This window comes from Eurosta solidaginis, chromosome 2, assembly GCF_040869045.1.
Source record: "Eurosta solidaginis isolate ZX-2024a chromosome 2, ASM4086904v1, whole genome shotgun sequence".
Taxonomy (NCBI): Eukaryota; Metazoa; Arthropoda; class Insecta; order Diptera; family Tephritidae; genus Eurosta; species Eurosta solidaginis.
Window position 1 is genome coordinate 53,930,089 of NC_090320.1, and position 23,186 is coordinate 53,953,274.

General features: G+C 39.6%; 1 protein-coding gene across 1 annotated transcript in view; it reads left to right on the forward strand.

Moving 5' to 3' along the window:
- Positions 1–7,821: 7,821 nt before the first annotated feature.
- The window catches only part of Hrb27C (Heterogeneous nuclear ribonucleoprotein at 27C), a 36,876-nt gene continuing 21,511 nt past the window's right edge, over positions 7,822–23,186 (forward strand). Inside the window, exons 1-2 of the mRNA XM_067765349.1 lie at positions 7,822–8,008; positions 22,442–22,737. The gene's annotated coding sequence lies outside the window, so the exon portion shown is untranslated. The remainder of the gene's footprint in view (positions 8,009–22,441; positions 22,738–23,186) is intronic.

Here is a 23,186-nt window from a genome sequence, read left to right on the forward strand (position 1 = left end):
ATTATATCTATCCTCTTTGTCTTCACCATCTGACGTAAAGTTAGGTTTTGAGAGCCGTATGTAGTTCTAAAGAAAACCAAAAAATCTAATTAAAACTACCCTAAAAAAATGGTCAGGAAAAACTTCCCCATGCTGTACGCAGTACTTAAGAAATTTCTACTACTATTTTCTTAAGATTTATATGAACAAACTCACCTGACAACTCTGGTTTTGCAAAGAAATAGTTGATTGTACATTGTTTATAAAGGAAAAGTATCATTTCGGAAAACAAACAAAATTTGATGTTTATTAAAATCAGTTGATATTCAATATTCAAATCTGTCAAACGTCAAAATTTCTTCGCTCCTCCTTTTTCGATTCAAAATAAAAAAATAAAAACATTTCTTAAACGTTTATTTAAGAGCTGCTTAGAGCCCTCCATACAAGTGGTGAATGCTTGAAAAAACCGTTCACAACAGTAAACAACCAGGTTCACCTGTTAACTCGCTGTTCGATCACTTAAATCATTTTCCTAATAATATTTTTCAAATATTTTTGTAGACGACTGTTTCGTTGAATTATTTACATACACATTTTGCTAAGGAAAAGTTGGTCTGAAACACAAATGGACACTTCTTCAGTCAGTTTATTAACCGCGAGCAAAAACAAACCTTTCTTCCATTCACCTTCCATTCGCGACAGCCCGTCAGCTATTATTATTATTCGGGTAAATATGACAATGATGACAAATAGAAAGATTTTACACGTTTACGTTTTGTATCTAATATTCAAGCGAATAGAAATTTGTTGTCGACGCAGTATCGAATAAAAATAATTGTTTAAAATGTAAGTTTTTTGTATTTATGTTCTACTTTCTTACTACCTAGTAGTAATTTTAAACTATTTGAATTAATTTTATATAGGTCCAAGGTCGTGAGTACAAAACAACAGCTTGAAAGACTGGTTTCAATTATGGAACAAAATCCCCATATAGTAAAAAGAAGTTGCACATTATAGAAATGCACCTTTGCTTGATGCAGCTCAGCCTCCTCGTAATTCAGTTTTATCCATCTTTCACAAATAAAATTTTCCAAGACATTCAACACCTCTGATAGTACCACAGACACAGTCTGGCGGGCAAGTACGAGTGCATTTTCGTTTCCAATGCCCAAATGGTGGGATCCCTGAGCACAAAATCGGAGAACTGTTGCCAATTTTAGAATATTAGGCATAGACTTGGCCCTTGTGCATTGCTGCAGCAGTTCATCTGTACTGGACAACAATTCCACGAACGCTTCTTTGGACAGTCTGAAGTTTTGAATAAATCTATAAACAAAATTTACAATTTCAACATTTAACGAATCATCAAACCAGAATTCCGTCGTAGTCATAATTTTATTTTTAATATTTGTATTTAATAACTAGTTATGCTTTTATTTATTTATTTTATTTTAATTGGCAGAAATGTGCTATTGTGAACTTTTGAATTTATCGAAATTCACAATAATGCTTGCCTTCATAGAACGCGCGTCATAATACCCCTTCAAAAAACGCGAGTACTCTATAAATAGTGTAAGGAATACTCCTTTAGGAGTATAGGAGTGTTCCAAAACTAATCTGTATTCATACAAAAAATGTGTTCCAATTAACATTGAGATGTTCTAGGAGAGGAGTAGGTGATCCCACTCTCGCTTTGTTTGTGAGTAATCCATAGAGTACATACGTGAGAGTACTTTCCAAAGTACTTTCACTGGTGTACTCCATGGAGCACCCACAGAGGATCATATGCCAAAGTACTAAAGAGGAATTGTGTCGGAAGAATTATCAGAGTGAATTTAATTTAAAATGAAAGTAAATGAAGAGGGGCAGTACAACTTTTATATCAGAGATGCACCTTAACGTTAAGCTAATCGTTTATCAAAAAATTTCCACCGTTTCCGTTGAAACACTTCGAAATATTATCGATAAAGAAATTATCAAGATAAATTGTATCTCGTTTTTAACCGAAACGAAAAGCTTTCGTTAACGTTAAAAACGTTAACAAAAACGTGATATTTTATGTTTGAATTGTGCTGGCAATGCTATAGCCATGGCGAAGCCGTAAGGTGGTAACAGCGAGCGGACATACATACACAAATTCCATGTAATTTGTTTGTGTAATTCGATGGTGGTAATGTCAAAAATACTCTGAGAAATGTTCGTACTGTCAAAATTCATGAGAAAAGTTGCAATCAGCTTGGCTAATGCTTTCACCTTTAATGACTCAGCCATCAATTAGCTTTGCCAGCATAGTTTGAAATTAATAATCAACATAAACGATTTGATTTCGTTTTGATATGGCAGAAAACGAAACAAAATCATTTCGTTAATTTGACGTTCTTAACGTTAATAAACGAAACGAAATGACTTTGTTTCGTTTATTAATGTTAATTATCGTAACGAAATGATATCGTTTCGTTGGTTAAGCATGCCTGTTTTATATTTTATACTACGAATATTCTTTTGTTATTTAGTAGTTGCGTGAATAAAGACACAAATATTTCTCTATACTGTAACGAATTTTCTGCAAATCCTCTTATTTGCAATCCTCTGCTAAGTTCGAATCACTAAATTCACAATAACACTCCAACTGTACAACGAATAGCTTAATAACCAAACTGATAGCTTAAAGGAAACTGACTTTCAAAATAATAGTGCTATTGCTCGCTAGATATCGTCTTACTCGTAACTGCTTGACAATTCAAATCAAACTGAATTACTTCTTACTCGCTGGCGCCGCTTTTATAGTTTACGCTGCATACTTCTAGGCTCTTCGATTTCCAGAAGTTACTAGTTGTTTCGGCTACAAAATCGCCAGCCACAACTACGTGCACAAATTATTGCTCTCTCTTGTGACAACTCAGATAAGGTATATGCATGTGTTTGTAGTTTACAGTCTCCCGCACACACATAAGCGTATAAGTAAATTCATCGGTGTGTGACATCTCATCTCTCGCTGCCTTGTATGGAAATGTTGCTCGTCGGAATGTGTACATATGTGTAGACGCAATTATTGATTCATAATGATTGAATTATTGATGTGCATTCACGTCACTGCTTAGATCGGCTTAGAGCTGGCAGCACTCCTTAGTTTTGCTAATATTCGTAACACTGCCCTCCACCTAAGTCTGATCGTCCCGATCAGACAAATCTCTCGATCTAAACGCTGCTAGCATCGCCAAATGTACCACTCTTCTACTCCGTGGTTTCTCAATGCTTTGTATGCGGTAGATGGTATCACTGAGCTTCTTCACAATCTTGTACGGGTCTTCCCAACTGCACCGAAATTGGGCTGGGACACCTTTCCGCCGGTGAGGGTTGTTTAACAGTACCAAATCTCCATTCCGGAAACCTTCCGAATTATTTTCCCTGTCGTACCTGTGTTCCATCTTACTACTCATTATTCTGGATCGTTCTCTCGCACTCTGTTGCTTGGCCAATGAAGAACTACTTTGTAGAGCTTGTTCTTGACGGATTGGCTTCACATACTCAGTATCGTTCCGACGTTTCCCAACAAAAGTGCGCGCTGGCTTGAAATCATCCTTGCATTCTTTCTTCGTTTTAGTACGTCCGCTAGGGCTTTTCAATGCCAGTTTTTCTCTCACAGGTACCTTCGGTTTTGATTTGTTTGGCCCATTTGTTCCATCAACCTTTACCTTTGAATTTCGTGGCCTTCGTTGAGTCTTCTCCACCAGTACCCGATTACTGCTGAACCCTTTTTCCAAACTAAATTTAAGTGGCACATCTTGGTTCTCATAACGCATCACCCTTCTCTGCATATCGATCTTGATGTCATGGTCAACCAAGAAATCCACTCCCAATATAACTTCATCAACAATCTCCGCCACAACAAATTTGTGTAGAACCATGACCTTCCCAATCAATACTTCACATATCACTTCTCCCTGAACTTGGTTATACTCGCCAGTGACCGTACGCAACTTTGCTCCAGGTAACGGTTTTACTCTCCTGTTGACCAAGTCAGATCGGATCAAGGAATGAGATGCGCCCGTATCTACAGTCAGTATTCGTTCGTTGCCATCCACATTCCCTCTGACGGTAAGACTGCTCGATTTTCTACCAATTTGCGACACAGATATCACAGGGCATTCAATAGCTGGATCTAGCTCTCTACCTCTTACTCGCTCTTGCTCATCTCCTCCAGCTTTGCGTTTACGCCCACTCACATTGTTGGAACTATTAAGGCCAAGATCGCAATGACGTGCAATGTGACCGGACTTCCCGCATTTGAAGCATTTGATAACTTTTTCACTCCCCTTTTGCGATCCTTTCAGCGCCTCCAATATTGCGTCTACCCACTCTGGCCTTTCTACTTCCACACGGCGTGCTTTGAAAACTGGCTTACACAGAAGCGACGCTGTTTCCTGAATCAGGGCTTGTGACACCGTTTCTGCGAATGTTGGCTTTGGGTTTGCGTATGTAGCCCGCTTCGTTTCCACATCTCGTATGCCATTTATGAAGCTCTGGATTTTTACCCTTTCAGTGTATTCCACGGGTGCGTCCGCATTCGCTAAATGTGCTAGCCTTTCAATATCCGACGCAAACTCTTGCAATGTTTCACCAGGCCTCTGGAAGCGGTTCAGCAACTCCATTTGGTATATCTGTCTCCTATGCTCAGTTCCGTATCGCCTCTCTAGAGCGCCCATCAATGCTTCATAGTGGTTCCGCTCGTACTCTGGGATGGTCTGTAAGATTTCCGCGGCAGGCCCTTTCAGTGCCACGAACAGAGCTGCAACTTTATCTTCAGCATTCCATTGGTTCACTGCTGCGGTCTTCTCAAACTGTAGCTTAAAGACCTGAAAAGGAACAGAACCGTCAAAGGATGGTGTCTTTACCTTTGGATTACTCGCTGAAACAGCTGGGCGGTTTAGTTGTAACTGCTCCATACGACCTTTTAACGCTTCTATTTCGGCATCAATTTTGTCCTCGAGTTGTAAAATTTTTGCATCCTGCTCTTCCAGTTTCACAAAGAGCTGCGCTGATACCTGTTCCGAAATTTGTGCCGACATTTCAGATATACGTGCCTCTTGCGCTTCCAGTTGAGATGCCAAATATGTCTTCTGTTCTTCCATCTTGGATGTTATACGTGTCTCCTGCGATTCTAGTTGTGATGCCATATATGTCTTCTGTTCTTCCATCTTGGATGTTATACGGTTCTCCTGCGATTCCATATATGTCTGCTGTTCTGCCAGTTGAGATGACACTGTCGATGTTTGAGCAGATATTGCAGCTAAAATCATGTTCAAGTCTGTACTGGTAACCGTCTGCGATGTTTCGTTCTTCTCTTCAATTTTTGTTGTCTCCTCGCCATCAAGATGAAAGACATGCTCTTCCACATCGATTCCTTCTGCTTCCATTGCTTCTCGTAGCCGTGCCTGAAGTTCGAGTTTAACGCCGCTTGTATTCAATCCACGGCTCTCCAACTCCTTCTTCAGTTGCGGGATCTTCAATTCACTTAACTTTGCCATGTCCTTGTTGTCCTCTAGAATTTATTCAACAATTCCTCTTCTGACACCAATTGTAACGAATTTTCTGCAAATCCTCTTATTTGCAATCCTCTGCTAAGTTCGAATCACTAAATTCACAATAACACTCCAACTGTACAACGAATAGCTTAATAACCAAACTGATAGCTTAAAGGAAACTGACTTTCAAAATAATAGTGCTATTGCTCGCTAGATATCGTCTTACTCGTAACTGCTTGACAATTCAAATCAAACTGAATTACTTCTTACTCGCTGGCGCCGCTTTTATAGTTTACGCTGCATACTTCTAGGCTCTTCGATTTCCAGAAGTTACTAGTTGTTTCGGCTACAAAATCGCCAGCCACAACTACGTGCACAAATTATTGCTCTCTCTTGTGACAACTCAGATAAGGTATATGCATGTGTTTGTAGTTTACAGTCTCCCGCACACACATAAGCGTATAAGTAAATTCATCGGTGTGTGACATCTCATCTCTCGCTGCCTTGTATGGAAATGTTGCTCGTCGGAATGTGTACATATGTGTAGACGCAATTATTGATTCATAATGATTGAATTATTGATGTGCATTCACGTCACTGCTTAGATCGGCTTAGAGCTGGCAGCACTCCTTAGTTTTGCTAATATTCGTAACAATACTATAGTATGTATACATAAAACCTGTGCGCGATAAAATGCAATATCAGAGTTGCCATAGTAAAATTATATTATCAGTTATTTGTATGCAATATTTTACTTTTGGCAACTCTGTTCGATCGTCATTGTGTCGTGATCACGGTCGTTAAAAAACGAGCAATGATCGGCTGATGGTGGTCCGCAAACGCATTGCAAAGGAGTATTGTTAGAGTACTCCAATATGAAGAAAATTGAACACGTAATCAACAATTTTTGCAGGGACCGAATGAAGGTTCGTTCGATCAGCTCTTTCGACCACAGTCGAAGATCGAATTTGTCTCATAATAGGGGCGACAATGATCTGGATATTCTTCATATGTGTTGATTTGTGGAAATGTCAAATGAAGCTAACTGATAAATTGCTCCATGGAGATGGTCAGAACCAAATATTATCGAAAATAAAGATGTTGCAGGCGCAAACTTCGGTGGAAAGCAGCGGAGCGTAACAAAATTCTAGTAGGTCACTTTCACCACACCAAAAATTTTAACACAATTTTTAACATAATTTAAGCACAGAAATACACTGATTGGAGTTTTAGAGAGTAAAAATGTGAATTCTGAACACATTAGCTGAATAAAAAGTGTACAAATAATTGTTAAATAACAAATACAGACAGTGGTAGTTTAACAAATTCTGCTGTGGTAAGTGGTGAATGTGACCTACTAGAATTTTGTGAAGCTTGCTTCAAAAAATTTTTCGTCCCTGCGACATCTTTATTTTCGATAATCTTTGTCAGAACGGCTCCTGCTGAAGACTGTGCAAACGGCCCTAAAGCTAAGGTCACACTAAGCTGCACTACACTGCGCTGACAAATATTCTTCGCATGTGGAACAATTCACACCTAGCGGCAGCAGCACTCCGCGGCGCGGCCATGAGCGGCAATGTTGATCAAATAGGAAAAAAAGTGAAGCGCCGCTGCCGCTACATGTGGCACCGCTTAGTGTGCACGCACTTTAAAGGTTCATGCACATAATACGACGCGACATGTACCGACACCGGCACGACAGTTTCGACAAAATTTGTCAATGCACATTAAGCGTGAGTGACGCGACAAAATAATTTTTCTTTGTGTAAACACGTGTTTCAATAAATTTTTAAAATAACATTTTAATTAAATAATAAGGTATTTTGTACCATTTCAATAAGTCCAGGCCATGTTGGGCATCAGCGACATGTTTGTAAATAAATATTTGAAAATGGTTTGACATTTCGTAGAAGCGCCGCGAGATAATGCACACCTAGCGACAGTGGAACGGCACAACACGACGCGGCATTTTTGCCTAGCTCAACTTGGTCGTGTCGTACGACTGTAGCTAGGTGTGAATGGTCCCATAAGAATATATGCAAAGGATATTTTGTCGGAACGTGTCGCTATATGCGTATGCGTCGTATAATGTGCATGAACCTTAAGTGTTATGTGGTAATACGCCTTCCGACAACGCGTTTTCGCGTTCATTGTGTTTCGACGGTAAAATGATTTGTGGAGGGAAATTTTACAATAAAACGTGGCAGAAAACTGCCGGACCACACAACGCATATGAAAAAAAGAGACGATCATAGATGATAGCACAAGCAGTCATTGTACTCTGCGGCGTAGAGTGTTTCACCACAGATCACAGTACAGGAAAAACTCACCTCCTGTATGCAGCCGCTCAGTTTGTCGAAATCATTTTTTAAGTTAGGTTATAATCGTATGCATCAAATCATACAATTAATTATAAGCTAGTTTTTTAAGGAAAAAACTTAAATTTAGTGAATTTGCAGTACGAATAACTTGAGATACTCGCAGACGAACACTTGGCGAAAACGGTGAGAATAATTTTGCAATGATTTATAAACTTTATGTAACGCTATCGGGTGTCGGAATTCCTGGTGAAGTAACAAGCTGGTAGCAATTAAATGTGGGAGCATGCAATTTACAAATTAATGTATAAAATTGGTCGAAGGGGCTACTGCGTTTTAAAAACGCGTAATTTTTTTATAAATATATTAGGTTGTGTTGTACAATGTATGGTATAGTGGTAGAAATTTGTGTGGAAAGTGGAAAATTTCTCGATTTATTCTATACATACTAAATGTCATGTATATCTATCTACACGACTTCTACATTCCTACCTACAAATATGTACGTATACCGTGTATACGCGGACCAATTCGGAGATCGAGTCGGTCATTTACGCTTGAATGTATGTTCATATGAACAAATACCATATGTAACACCAAATATTGAGTTAAACTTTGCAATTTAATAAGCAGCATTGAAAGCTATAATAAAAATGTTTTGATTAAAGTAAATGGCATTTGAAAGATAAATGACTATGTAAATTGTGCCTGGCCGGTAAATCATTCGTTATTAAGTTGGATTTATGGATATTCCCATTCATTGGAAATGGTCATGTGTATGTATGTGCATGTGTTAGATTGGACGGATTTTGCACCATTTTATGACAACGCAAAATAGTCTGTGCAGTGCATTTTTAAGTTATCCAATGGAAGAGTGGCATTTAAAGAAGCAGAATTGGCTTATTGATAATTCAAATCGTTCTTATATATTAATTTCGCTTCAAATGTGACTCGACTTTTTTTATAGACTGTTTTTTCATGTCGAAGTATTCATTCGTCTTCCATTTTGTTTTTGAATATGAATGCCGCTAGTGGTGAATAAAAATGATTGAGATGGATGTTCCGTGGACAAACGTCATCGGTTTTTTTTTCAGAGTTCGGTGTTGCCAAACTAAAGCTCCCATTACTGATACTTAGCATAGACTTGACTTGACTTGGCGTAAACTTGGCAACTTAGCCACGATTATACTCCACTTGGCGCATACAACCTGGCATCATAATCAGCGTTGAAATTTACTTTTAAATAAATGTCAATTTGTATGACAAAATGTCAAAATGAAATGGAAACAAACAAATGGCATCTCAAAATGTAAACGTCACTTAGAACTTACATAGAAAATCAAAATTCAACAGACTTCTAAGTCAAGTTAAGTGTTGCTAAGTTTTGAGTAATCAGTAACATGCAATGTTCATTTAACAGAACTGTAAGTGACAGTTCGCAAGCCAAGTCAAGTCTATGCTAAGTATCAGTAATGGAGCCTTAAAAGTTGGTAAGTCCCGACAAAGCGAACAAAAATATCGATAAATTATCGCCCTACATAGTCCGGACGCCAATCTTGTTCAAATCCTTTCTGGCCCTATGTGATTGTTGCCAACACGAATTTGAGGTAAATTCCCCCGTGAAAGCATAAACAAATGCTTCGTTTCAATGATTGCGGAACCGCCATGGTTTCAATTCATCTTTGATTTCCAATCACAATCATTCGAGGCACGCTCTTTAGTAAACTGACAACGAGCTGCAAAACTTACATTTTGATTCATCCATTTGTAAATTTTGCAGCTCTATACATTTTAGCTTCGCCAAAATACATTTCCGGGTTTTATCTCGTCTTCGAATTTAGTAAAGTCCGGGACATTTCGGAAATATCCGAGACATTTCGGAAATATCTGAGACGGCGGGACATTTCCGGGACTCGTCACAGCCCTAATAAAGGGCGAATTAATGGTGACTTATAACCATAAAGCCATAACCATATAAATCAGCTGATCGAAGCTACCTTATGGAAAGGAATGTAATCGATTAATGGTGCCATACCATAACGCTAACGCCATAGCCAATCAATTGGTTTTTGGTTTCTCGCCATATCCATAACCTAAAAATATTTGAGTTGGTGAATTTAATAACTTTTTTTAGATTTTCTTCATTATTTTGGATACGTTATGACTAAGATACTTATTTTTTGTGGAATATGTTTGTAATTTTTTGCGTTTTCATCATTTTTGTGAAATTTTCACGATTTTTAGGTTAAGGCACCATTAATCGATCACATTGAGATGGTTATGGATATGGATATGGTTACGACTATGGCGTTAGGGTTAAGGAAGTTTAATTTGGCTTTAAAAGAATGCATACTTAAAGGCCAATTAATGGGGACATAACCGGATGAAACAGCTGATCGAACCCACCTTATGGAAATCAATGTAATCGATTAATGGTGCCATACCATAACGCTAACGCCGTAACCATACCATAGCCAACCAATTGGTTTTTGGTTTCTCGCCATAACCTAAAAATATTTGAATTTGTGAATTTAATAACTTTTTGTAGATTTTATTCATTGTTTTGGATACGTTATGATAGAATATTATTTGTTGTGGAATATGTTTGTAATTTTGTGCGTTTTCTGTATTTTCATGAAATTTTCAAGATTTTTAGGTTAAGGCATGGAGATCGTTATAGGTATGGTTACCACTATGGTGTTAGGGTTAAAAATAAAAATAAATGTAAGTCGCGATAACCTCCGAAGAGATCTAAGGCCGAGCTTCTCGTTAGGGTTAAGGAAGTTTAATTCACCCTTTAATCATAAATGAGACGATTTACAACTCTATGGCCGCGTGACAATCAAATTTTTCATATAGGTTCAACATAATCTTATGAATGGTGAGTAGATTGCACGTATTTTAATGGAGAAGGTCAGATCGGGCGACATTAGCGCAATCTGTCAAACGGCCGTCTTGACATGAGTATTAATAGTCGGAAGGCGGAAAATAAAAATTGTACCTCGTTCAAAAGATGTTAACGAAACACCCAAGCGGGATAGGGAATTAAAATATACCGGCGGTAGGTATGCCTGTCGTAAGAGGCGAATAAAATAGCATATTCAAGGGGTTGTCTAGCGCAATCCTTTCAGGTTGCCAGGGCAATATATATCTTCTCCAAACCAAATTGTCAACCTCACATATCCGCGGCGAATCCTGTTTCACTAACAGACGAGGCTCTGGCCACCCCAAGCTCCTCATGGAACTTGATGGTGGGGAGGGAGGGATGGCCTGAAGGTTTAATGTAGTCATTATAAATCGTTCCCGATATGGTCGGGCTTGCAACTTAATGGTGCTGTTTTACCGGAGCGTACCGGTCCTGTATCCGGCAAAGGACCATCACATAGATAACACTCCCCAAAGCCTTCGGGGAGATACCTTATCACTACAGCAACAACAAAATACCTAAAAATTACCGTGGTCCCTTCCTCCAGCGGGTTAGGGGGTCAGAAAATACCCGCGGTAGGAATGCCTGTCGTAAGAGGCGACAAAAATACCAGATTCAAGGGGCTGCGCGGTGCAACCCTTCAGGTTGTCAGCGCAATATACAGCTTCCCCAAACCCAATTGTCAACCTCACCTATCCGCGGCGAATCCTGTTTCACTAACAGACGAGGCTCTGGCGACACCAAGCTCCTCATGGAAATTGTGGGTGGGGAGGGAGGGATGGCCTGAAGGTTTAATGTGGCCATATAAATCGTTCCCGAGATGGTCGAGCTAACACATTAATTTCGCTGTGTTACCGGAGCGCACCGGATCTGTATCCGGCAAAGCACCATCACATCGATAACACTCCCCAATGACTTCGGGGAGTAACCTTATCGCTACAACAACATCAGCTGAGAGCACAAGCTGTTAGTCACACATACACATGCACATAGCTAGAAGAAAGACATGCATAAACTACAGATAAACATGTATATAGCTGATTAACCAAGTATGAGATACAAGTGTTCCAGAAGGCATGATCGTGGCTTCCCAAGGCCGTCGGTTCTATTTCCCGACCAATGACTGCCATTTCAGTGTAACCCCATTTAATTTGTTGCGCCTCGCACAAATTGTCATCCTCCCAGCAGCTCCTTACACCGGGACTGCTCCATATTCTCTTGCTCCGGGAAGGTATCGAACCCTATCCGGATCCGTATCCTGACCCCGGTCCTGAGAAATGGTTGTGCTGCATCTGCCGGAAAAGAATCTTTTAGGACGGGCATATTGATGTCAGTGTGTCTCGTGTAAGGGATGGTTGCATCGGACAGGTCCTGGGCTAGATCCCAAAACCAGACGTCCACGTAACTTCTATAAATCTTTTGTGGCTCCTTGCTGTTCACGCCCTAGGACGCACAGTGTTTCGACTATAAGGCGGCAGGTGGAAAAAAGTCATAGTGACAGAAGTGGAAGAAGTGGAATTTCGCTGGTAAACGCATTGAGCGGTTCTCTTCTAAGTATGAGCAATGGTTGAATGGCGAGGATATAATTTTTCTACTGGAGGAACCAGATGCTTCTTGTTGTTGTTGTTGTAGCGATAAGGTTGCTCCCCGAAGGCTTTGGGGAGTGTTATCGATGTGATGGTCCTTTGCCGGATACAGATCCGGTACGCTCCGGTAACACAGCATCATTAAAGTGCTAGCCCGACCATCTTGGGAACGATTTATGTGGCCACGTTAAACCTTCAGGCCATCCCCCCTCCCCACCCCAAGTTCCTTGAGGAGCTTGGGGTCGCCAGAGCCTCGTCTGTTAGTGAAACAGGATTCGCCGCGGATAGGTGAGGTTGACAATTGGGTTTGGAGAAGCTATATATTGCGCTGGCAACCTGAAGGGTTGCGCTACACAGTCCCTTGAATCTGGCATTTTAGTCGCCTCTTACGACAGGCATACCTACCGCGGGTATATTCTGACCCCCTAACCCGCTGGGGGGCCAGATGCTTCTTCGTATGGTGCTGAAGAAACTTTTACAAAAGAACAACAATTCGGTCGACCCTCAAAGGACTTCCAAGACTGTGGGCAGAAAACTAAAATAAACATAATAGAATTTATACTTAACAATTACACTTTGGAGGAAATTTTGTTCGCTGCCGAGCACGCCCTTAGGCTCGCAAGGAAAAAAGATGCTGCTAGCATTATTAAAGACCTAAGCTATGACTTAGACAGTGGTAAAGATATGAAAAATGCGCAGGTAAATGCTGCAAAACAAAGGTGTCTCTGGTGATGAAGCGATAGACCTCTACCTTGACGCTACATTAACTACCAATAATTACAAATTATTGAGAAATGCAGCTCTGGGTGTAGATCACGATGTCTTTCCATCGTTCTATAGTTGACCGAAATCTAAGAAAATATGCTTTCCACCTGATGAATGCAGTAATGTGGATGAGATTTCTGCTAGTTTTACATTGCAATCTTTGCTAGATATAACCACTAAGCGCGTCTTAGACACTTTGTCCCTTTCTGGAGCTTACAAAGTCCAATCAGCAACACATATTTGCAAATGGGGCTTAGATGGGATTTCAAGGCATAGGATGTACAAGCAAAAGTTTGAAAATGCTGCTGCAACTGACGAGTACTAATTTTTAATTGGTTTCGCGCCTTTAAAGCTTGTTTTAAATAATGACCACGATACTCCAATTTAGATTAATTCCAAACCCTCATCAACACAATATTTTCTACCAATCAAATTTATTTTTCAAAAAGAAACACCAGATTTAGTGAAACGCGAAGCAGATAATATAAGGGATCATAATAATCAATTGCGGCCAACTGATTGTAAAAATTTCCTAGTGAAACATACTCTCCTCTCAACAGTGGTTGATGGAAAAATATGTAACAGACTGTCAGGGACGAAGGGTAACCAAAATTGTTACATTTGCGATGCCAAACTTAGTCAAATGAACATACCAGTTGCTTCTTACATTGCAAAGACTGACAATTATGATTATGGGTTGTCTACACTCCATGCGCTGATAAAAACATTCGAGTGTTTATTACATATATCATATAGATTGCCCCTAAAAGTTTGGCAAATCCGAGGAGAGAACCAAAGCATTTTTAATGAAAGAAAAAGCCAAATCAAGCAAAAGTCAAAAAAAGTCAGAGACGAAATATTTATTTACAATAAATACATAAGTGAATGATATCCTTATATAGATGTATGTTGTAGTTCTGTTTTTATTAAATAAACGACTGCTGAGCAAATCTGAGACAAAGTATATTTATCTTTACAATAAAGAGGATTTAAAAGGGTAAGAGTTGGGAAATTTTTTTTTGAATCACCCTAATGTATATGTAGAGACACACACACACACAAATATTTAGTATTAGAAGCATGGCACTTCTGTATAATCCAATTTCAATGGTTAAGTTAATATAGGAGCACAACTATAATGGTTTTGACTTTTTTCCACCTAACTCTATACAGTCGAAACACTGTGGGACGTCCCGTAGTCTGCGCCTTAGCGCACTTACTCCCAGAGTGACGACGTCTCCCCCTATGCACTTCAGAATTCTGCAGTTAAACTATAATGGATTAACTGGGAAGATCATGGAGATAGTCGATTTCATGAAGCGGCACAACATCCGCATTGCTGCGATTCAAGAGACTAAACTCACAGCAAGATTTGCATTGCAGACCTGTTCTGAGTATAATGTCCACAGAAAAGATCGCGAGAGTGGAAATGGAGACGGCCCCGCGTTTATCATACACCACTATGCAATATCATATATTTGATCCCAACATCGACCGCAGGGACAGTGTCTTAGAACGTCAAGGCTTATCTGTCCGGTCAGGCGATGCAAACCTAGAAATAATAAACATCTACATCCCTCCTGCCACCGGTTGCCCCACTTGATACCGCCCTAATATCAGCGCCTTACTCACTGGCAACAATCGGATTATCTTAGGCGATTTCAATGCCCATCACGATCTATGGCATTCAAACTTGCGGGTGGACGGTAGGGGTGAGATGTTGGCGGATCAAATAGAAGAAACGACGTTCTGCACAATAAACGGATACGCCCCCACACGTATGGTAGGAAGCTGATGCCCGCCAAGGGGAGCGTCCTTTCCGCAAGGTCATTGAATCCGCCTCCGCTCGTTTCATTCCCGCCGGTAGAATTCCCGAAATTCGGCCCCACTTCCCGGCGGAGGCAGCAAGTTTAGCGAGAGAACGTGACCTTATAAGACAGCTCGAACCCGACGACCCCCAAATAAGGGATATAAACCAACGTATCAGATTGCGATGTGGATGAACACAAGCGGGCGAAATGGGAAGAGCGCCTAAGCGGTTGTAACCTCTCTGCCGGTGTAGGTAAACTTTGGTCCACCGTAAAGTCCCTATCGAATCCGTCTAGGCACAATGACAAAGTTTCCAGGGCCTTTGGCGATAAAGTGCTGTCGGATGCGAAAAAATGCGCGAGCGCTTTCTACCGACAATATATATTGCATTCTACGGTCGACAAAGATAGACGGAGGGCCAACAGACACGCACATAAACATAAATTCAGCGCGTCACCAATTACCATCACCGCCAAAGAGGTTGAGGATGCCATCGGTCATGCTAAACCATCCAAAGCAGTGGGCCCAGACGGCATAGCCATGCCGATGCTTAAAAGCCCAATAAATAAATGAAATGAAATGAAATGTCTTCAACCTGTCTCTTTCCACATTTGTCATACCCGAAAAATGGAAAATGGCCAAGGTGGTCCCGCTACTAAAGCCTGGGAAACCAGCTAACATATTATTATTATTATTATTATTATTATTATTATTATTATTATTATTATTATTATTATTATTATTATTATTATTATTATTTTATTTATTATGGTCAAAAAAGCCTAATTCATTGTATAGTACAATTTACAAATTTATTTATTTTTTTATTTATTAGAAGAAAAGAAGCGCAAAATGCCTTCTTTACTGGAAAAAGGAGCACTAGTAAGAACACCTTCGGCTCGCTTTTTGTTTTTTTTTATTATAAGTTACAGTTTTTGCTTATATTAATTACAGGCTTATAGATAATTAACTCTAGATTAATTTCTTAAGATCTGTTAACCTAAGGAATTCATTTATTTTGTCTATAGATACAGCGTTATGATTTCTTAATAAACTAGAAGGGTTTGTATTTCCAAATAGGCTTGCTCTGGTTATTGCGCAATGGTGACATCTGTCGAGGAGATGAATCACAGAGTTGGTTTCTGCATTACGGTAGGGGCACTGTGACACGCTCGATCCTCTAAGAACCGCCTCATGTGTAATAATCGTGTGTCCTATGCGTAGTCGGATAAACGCTTTCAAATTGTTGCAGGTGGCTTTTAATTGGGAATATAGGATTCTTTCCGCTGGTGTTTATATTCGAGTAGTGGTGGATATAATTCTTCCAATCTTCGAGTTTGCTTTAAGTATGTGTATTTGAGCCAGTTTGGAGATATCCTTTTTAGAGATAAAGTTTTGAACTATAAGTGGTTCTTGTGCTGCTAACTTAACTCTCATCAGCAGCTTCATTTCCAGCTATTGAAACATGGCCTGGGACCCACATGATTTTTATTCGACTGTTGCTTTGTAAAAGTGGTTTGCGTGTTGCTACTGTCAGCCTAGCTGTACTGGACATATTTGTGATGCATTGTATGGTCGATAAGCTATCTGAGCATACTATGTATTTTTCTTTGGTGCCGAGAGCAAATTGAGTTGCGCGTAGTACCGCGCTAGCTTCTACAGTGTATACAGAACAGAATGGTATGAGCTAGGCTGTTCCAAATATCGACTTACCACTGGTCTGGTCGTGTCCCAATAGCCAGGTAAATTAAGCTACCGACCGCTTCACCATATGGATATACAGCATAATGCTCATCTCTTGCGAAATCACCAAGGTTCTGATTGTTATCCATTGGAGTTGATACAGTTTTGCTTTCAATCATACCAAACCGATTCAATATCTTTTTAGCATAAGCCTGCTGATATATGCGTATTGAACCATCCTGACGTTGATCAATTTCGAGACCCAAAAATTGCTTTGCCTCGATAACTTTTACTTCAAAATTGTCTTGCAGGTGTGAAACTATCGAATCAATTTCAGTAATTTTATTTGTTACCATCAACCCATCATCTACATAAATCGCGATGATCGTTATTGTCTTATCCTTTCGCCGAATGAAAACGCATGAGTCTGAATCACTTTGTGTGAAATCAAATTCGCAAAGAAATGACGTAAATTTTTCTTTCCAACATCGTGATGCCTGTTTCAGACCATATAAACTTTTGATCAGCTTGCATACGCGTCCACTGTTGTCATTATAGCCGACTGGCTGCTTCATAAAAACGTTTTCTTTCAACTCACAGTACAAAAATGCAGTTTTAATGTCGAACTGCTTTAGCCGCATTTTATTCATTGCCGCTAGAGACAGAATTGCACGAATCGATGTATATTTGACGACAGGACTAAAAGTCTCTTCGTAATCGACACCGTATTGCTGAGTGAACCAACGAATCATAAGACGCGCTTTATATCTCTCAATTGAGCCATCAGTATTTTCTTTGATTTTAAACACCCAACGATTATCAATAATTTTCTGATCATCAAGTGGCTCTACCAAATTCCATGTGTGATTCTTGATCAATGAATTAAACTCCTCATCCATTGCACTCTTCCATTGTTGTGCATCGGGTGAGTTCATTGCCTCTTCAAATGTTTTTGGTTCAACAATTGTTGCTGAAAATCCACTTTCAATTAACCGATCTGGACTCTACACTTTCTCGCAGATCGTAGCGTTGATTACTTCTCTGGGGTCGAACCCGTTCATGAGTTTCCGCAGTTGATTCTCCTTCAGCGTCAAGAAAAACATCATTATTATAAGCCGATTGAACGACGATTTCACTTGAAGCGTTTCAGACACTTCTTCATCATCAGTATCAATGTCATCCCGAAGTACAAATTTTTTTTGATAATTGCTCATTAAAACAGATATTTTTTGATACTTGCTCTTTAAAACGGACATTACAGCTGAGAAATATCTTTCTGTTGTTCGGATCAAATAGTCGAAAGTTTTTGGTTGTGGGCTCAAATCCAATCAAAAATACTTTCTTCGCTTTTGGATCCCACTTTTGTCGACCCGCTTGTTTTGGAACTTGAACAAAACATTCTGTTCCAAATATTTTGATGTGATCCAAACATGGTTTTCGACCAAACCATTTTTCATAAGGTGTACTCCCTGGACACTTGCTATTTGTTGTGCAGTTTAATAAATACCTTGCTGTAGTAACAGCTTCAGACCATAGATATTTTGGTAAACCACTAGCAATACAATTCGAAGAATTTGACAAGAAAAAAATACAATGCGAGTCGTTGGAAAAAACGCTTAGAAAGCGCGTTTGCTATAAATGAAACGCAGGAAAACAAAAAAGTTCATTTGCTGCTACATCACATCGGCTATGCAACGTACAATACATTGTGCGACAAGTTAGCGCCGGCCGAACCTGAGAAGAAAAAATACGACGAAATTTGTAAGACACTGGCTGAAATATTTGAGCCAAAGCCGCTAGAAATCGTGGAAAATTATCGTTTCCACCTAAGCCGGCAACATGACCATCAGTTGGTGGACGAATTTTTGATTGAACTGAAGAAAATAGCTACGAATTGCAATTTCGGTTCATATCTCGAGACAGCCTTAAGAAATCAACTAGTTTTCGGTGTGAAAAGCAAAGTTATGCGAAACAGGTTGCTAGAAAAAACGGATTTAACAATCGAGAACACATTAAAGACAGCACGTGCAATGGAACTGTCTGAAAAAAGTAATGCCGAAATGACACAACCTCAAAGATGTTGGGCAAGTATCACTCAAGGAAAAAACAAATCGTGCATCGGGGGGGAAATCGGTCGAAGAATACCAAAAAAATGAAACACTCAGTAAAAGAATCGAAAAAAAGCTGTTATTGTTGTGGCGGACCACATATTTCGCGACAATGTACAGGAAAAAATGTATACTGTACGAAATGCGGCATATCCGGACACACAAAAAAAGTTTGCATCAAAACGAAACGGAAGCAGAAGGACCAAACGGAGGCTAACTACGCTGAGCATCGGGAAGTGGAGGAGATCTGCCATATCATCGGAAACAAAGCTAGGCACACACCAAGGAAAAAATTTTGGATTACAATGCAATTAAATTCTTTATAGATTTTGAAATTGACAGCGGCGCACCGGTTGCAATTATGAGCAAACTCGATTACAATCAGCAAATTGGACGCATTGAAGAACAACAACTACACGAACCGGACATATACCTGGTCAGCTACACTGGAAATAATATCAAAGTATTCGGTTTCGTGTATGTCAAAGTCGCTTCTAAGGGGAAAATGTATGAGCTACGATTATACATTGTCGAATCAAAACGCCATCCATTATTGGGGCGTGAGTGGCTAAACCTATTGCCGTTGGACTGGAACAAAGTTTTTCGTGGCGAGCATACACTCGCGAAAATCGATACCAAAATATATTTAGAAACATTGAGGCACAAGTATCCACGAGTATTCGACACAACATCAATGTCCAAGCTAAACGGGTTGAAAGCACGTATTCACTTGAAACCTAACGTACACCAATTTTCAAGATCGCAAGGTGACCAGCGTTCTCAATGCGAGCACGAATCGAAAAAGAAATTGACGACTTGGTACAAAATGGCGTATTAAAAAAGTTGACACCAGCAAATGGGCAACACCAATTGTTCCAGTACCTAAAAGTAACGACAAAGTTAGAATTTGCGGCCCTTCAATTCTCATCGACGAACATCCATTGCCGTCTATCGAAGAATTGCTTTCACAAATACCTGGTGGTGAGAAATTCACGAAAATCGACCTCACCAAAGCGTATCTTCAAATGGAAGTGCACGAAGAAGATCAAAGGATTCTCACACTTTCAACACATAAAGGACTATACCAGCCGACTAGACTAATGTACGGAATTGCAACAGGGCCAGCAAAATGGCAACTCGAGATCGAGATCATTCTTAAAGACATAAATGGTGTGACGGTTTTTCTCGACGACATCAAAATAACAGCACCAAACGATACATTGCATATTCAACGTCTAGAAACCGTACTACAACGCCTTGAAAAACACAACATGAGGGCGAATTTCAATAAATGTGAGTTCATGGAAGACTCAATCACATATTGCGGTTATAAGATCGATCGTCACGACATCCACAAAATAAAAGAAAAAATGGAGGCAATACAACAGATGAAAGAGCCAACAAACAAGGATGAGGTACGTTCTTTATCGGTTTATTAAATTATTACGGCAGATTTTTTGAAAATTTAAGCACGGTACTGTATCCGCTAAATAACTTACTCAAAGACAAAGTCCCATTCGTTTGGGATGACAAATGCAAATTTTCTTTTAATACGGTCAAACAAAAAATGTCATGTCCAAGTTATTTAGTACATTATAATCCAAAGTTACCTTTAGTACTGGCAACAGACGCAAGCCAATTCGCCTCGCAAACTCTGACAGCTACGCAACAACGTTACAGCTAGTTCGACAAAGAGGTATATGGTATAGTGTATGGCGTAAAGAAATTTTACCAGTACGTCTATGCCAGACACTTCATTCTACAATGTGACAACAAACCAGTTACACAGATTTTTTCACCACAAAAGGGTCTCCCTATATTATCAGCAACACGGATGCAATATTACGCAATTTTTTTGCCTTCGTTCGACTACGAAATCAAGTACCGAAAATCAGCCGAGCATAGCAATGCAGACGCATTGTCCCGGTTACCACGAGCACAATCGGTAGCAACAATTTCCGAAATTGATATAGAATTAAACTGCATACATAATATGCCTGTCACAGTGGACAATTTGGCTAGAGCTATAAAAGATGACAAAATAGTAAGCAAGCTTGTGCAGGGAGTAGAAACAGGAAAAACAGTTGCTAAAGAACACCGATTTGGAATAGACCAAAGGGAATTTGCACTTCAAGAAGGATTTTTGTTGAGGGGGACACGCGTTTACATTCCACCACTACTGAGGAAAGCTGTGCTTGAGGAACTACATCAGGCACATTTTGGTACATCAAAAATGAAAACACTGGCACTTAGCTACATTTGGTGGCCCGGCTTAGATTCGGATGTTGACAACATCACTCTAAACTGTAGCTCAAGCCAACAAAATCGGAAAAATCCTAGCAAAATTTCAACACACGTTTGGGATCCACCATCAAGTGTCTTTGAAAGAGTTCACGTCGATTTTGCAGGACCGTTTATGGGGAAGTATTTCTTCATTCTGGTCACGCATACAGCAAATGGCCAGAAATACATATAATGGATAATATCACAACACAGTCGACAATCAAAGTTTGCCGCCAAATTTTCGCAACGTTTGGAATCCCAAAATTATTAGTCAGCGACAACGGAACACAACTCACGTCGAATGAGTTTAGGCAATTTTTGCGAAGCAATGGTATTACACATAAACGAAGTGCACCATTTCATCCGGCGACAAACGGACAGACTGAAAGGTATGTGCAGACGCTGAAAGATAAGCTCAAAGCTATGCACAGCAGTACGAAAGACATAGACACAAAATTGGCACAAATTTTAATGTGTTACCGTCGAATGGTAAATACATCCACGGGCGTATCACCAGCACAGCGAGTGTTTAACAGGCAGATTCGTTCAAAATTGGATTTGCTATTGCCAGTAGCACAAGAAGACCGAGAAAAACAAATTAAACCGGCGAGTCGGAAGTTGTACGAAGGGGAACGTGTATCAGTGCGAGATTACTACGATAAAAAGTATCAATTTGGTCGTATTCTCAGAAAACTTGGGGAATTACACTATAACGTCCTCTTGGATGATGGCAGAATATGGAAACGACACATCAACCAAATTCATCGAATCGGCGACAGTATTCCCGAACACAGAAATCATCATTATGGTGAGCTACCAGATGAAGCAATCGCAGCTGAAATACCATCGTTTTCAAACACCACATACCAACCGTGATCGGTCGCAGCTATTAGGTGGGGCGAAGCATTGCTACAACAACAACAACAAGGCGTGATCGTGAAAAGTCTAGACCTTAGGAGAAATAGGTAAACGAGGCTAACTGAGAGTATAAAAGCAGCGCGGTGTAAGCGATAATCAGTTTTGATTTTAACACGCTATAGTGAAGTACGCGATTATTGTAATTGTGAAGAATTACTCTCAAGTAGTCTAAATAAAGAACGTTTTGTTATACTGAATATTTGAGTTATTTATTCGACAGTTCAGAGGTTCGAACGTTAACAGAAGCTGCAAAATAATTCTCAGGAGTTTCCCAAAACTCGTTACAATACCAAAGTTCAACAAGATTATGTATTTGTTTAAAGAGACATTTTTCGATACCTCTGGTCCATTTATTGTATATAAAGGAAGTACTGAAAAATGTTGTATCTACTTTTTGTTTTAAGGATTGTAAATTAATTGGAGAACCTTTTGTTTTATGGCAATGTATTTTAATATTGCTTCCTTTTCTCTTTTCATGTTGCGTCACCATCGTTTATGGGTTTGATATATAAAAAACATACATATTCTGTGCCATCATTAGAAAGTTACGTATTGACGTCGTGGCTTTAGTTTTCTAAGCTTAAAGAAAAGCAAAGTGTGGAAGTAAGCATATGCAAACCCTTTTCGAAGACGGATCGAGTTTATTCACCTTAATCTAGCTATATTTTGCTTAAACAACACTAGCGCTAAAAAAAAATAAAAACCTAAAAAACGACTAGATAAACTACATAAAATATTACTGAAAAAAGTGACATTATAAACGGAGAAATTTCATAAAAAATTTGCAGAAGCAACAGAAGAAGTTACGGCCTAAAAACGATTTCAGCAACAGCAACCGTAAGTAGCATTTTCATACATACTTACTTATTTCTACAAACATACATTTCGCTGCGGAAAAAGGTGAAATTTTAATTATTTGTAAAGTAATTGGCGACTGCCGTGGTGTAATAGTAGCGTGCTCCGCCTACCACACTGCCGATCCCGAGTTTAGGTACCAGGCAAAGCAACATCAAAATTTTAGAAACAAGTTTTTTCAATTAGAAGAAAACTTTTCTAAGCGGGGTAGCCCCTCGGCAGCTTTTGACTAGCACTCCAAGAGTATTTCTGCCACGAAAAGCTTTGAGCGAAAACGCATCTGCCTTGCAGTTGCTGTTCGGATTCGGCATAAAACGAGTAGGTCCCTTCCCGCCAATTTGTAGGAACAATTAAAAAGGAGCACGAAGCAAATTGAAAGAGAAGTTCAGCCTAAAATCTCTTCGGAGGTTATCGCGCCTTACATTTATTTA